This window comes from Diaphorina citri, unplaced genomic scaffold (assembly GCF_000475195.1).
Source record: "Diaphorina citri unplaced genomic scaffold, Diaci psyllid genome assembly version 1.1 scaffold829, whole genome shotgun sequence".
Classification (NCBI taxonomy): Eukaryota; Metazoa; Arthropoda; class Insecta; order Hemiptera; family Psyllidae; genus Diaphorina; species Diaphorina citri.
Window position 1 is genome coordinate 98,560 of NW_007378261.1, and position 1,395 is coordinate 99,954.

Below are 1,395 nucleotides of genomic sequence, written 5' to 3' on the forward strand. Positions count from 1 at the left end.
TTCTTCTTCCTTCTCCTTGTCCTCTTTCTTCTTCCTTCTCCTTGTCCTCTTTCTTCTTCCTTCTCCTTGTCCTCTTTCTTCTTCCTTCTCCTTGTCCTCTTTCTTCTTCCTTCTCCTTGTCCTCTTTCTTCTTCCTTCTCCTTGTCCTCTTTCTTCTTCCTTCTCCTTGTCCTCTTTCTTCTTCCTTCTCCTTGTCCTCTTTCTTCTTCCTTCTCCTTGTCCTCTTTCTTCTTCCTTCTCCTTGTCCTCTTTCTTCTTCCTTCTCCTTGTCCTCTTTCTTCTTCCTTCTCCTTGTCCTCTTTCTTCTTCCTTCTCCTCGTCTCTTTCTTCTTCTTCCTTCTCCTCGTCCTCTTTCTTCTTCCTTCTCCTCGTTCTCTTTCTTCTTCCTTCTCCTTGTCCTCTTTCTTCTTCCTTCTCCTCGTCCTCTTTCTTCTTCCTTCTCCTCGTCCTCTTTCTTCTTCCTTCTCCTTGTCCTCTTCCTTCTCCTCCTTCCCCTTCTTTTTTCTTCTCTCCCTCCTCTTCCTCCTCCTCCTCCCCCTCTGCCTTTCATTCTAATTTCGCCTCGTTTTCTCTGTGTTTTTAAATTTAATTTAATGAAATTTCAGCAAGTTTTCGAAATAAAATTGAAAATTGAACCAAACAACAAACAAAAAAGTCAGGTACCTACCGCTTGTAGGTTCTTTTTCTCTTTTCTTCCTTCTCCTCCTCCTCCTCCTTATTCTTCTTCTAGTTCCTCGTCTTCTTGTTTGTGTTTTCTTCTTCGCTTTCTTCTTCTTCCCCTCCTACTCCTCCTTCTTCTTCTCCTCCTCCTCCTCCTCCTTTTTTGCGTTGGCTTTCAAAGGAAACTTTCCCGAAAATTTTGTGCTGTACATCCAAAAACAAAGTTTTTTTATTCTTCTTCCTTCTCCTTGTCCTCTTCCTTCTTCTCCTTCCCCTTCTTTTTTCTTCTCTCCCTCCTCTTCCTCCTCCTCCTCTGCCTTTCATTCTAATTTCGCCTCGTTTTCTCTGTGTTTTTAAATTTAATTTAATGAAATTTCAGCAAGTTTTCGAAATAAAATTGAAAATTGAACCAAACAACAAACAAAAAAGTCAGGTACCTACCTCTTGTAGGTTCTTTTTCTCTTTTCTTCCTTCTCCTCCTCCTCCTCCTCCTCCTCCTCCTCCTTATTCTTCTTCTAGTTCCTCGTCTTCTTGTTTGTGTTTTCTTCCTCACTTTTTTCTTCTTCCCCTCCTACTCCTCCTTCTTCTCTTCCTCCTTTTTCTTCTTTTAGTTCATCTCCTTTACCTTATTCTCATTCTTCTTCCTCTTGTTTGTGTTCTTCTCCTTCTCCTCCTCCTCCTCCTTTTTTGCGTTGGCTTTCAAAGGAAACTTTCCCGAAAATTTTGTGCTGTACA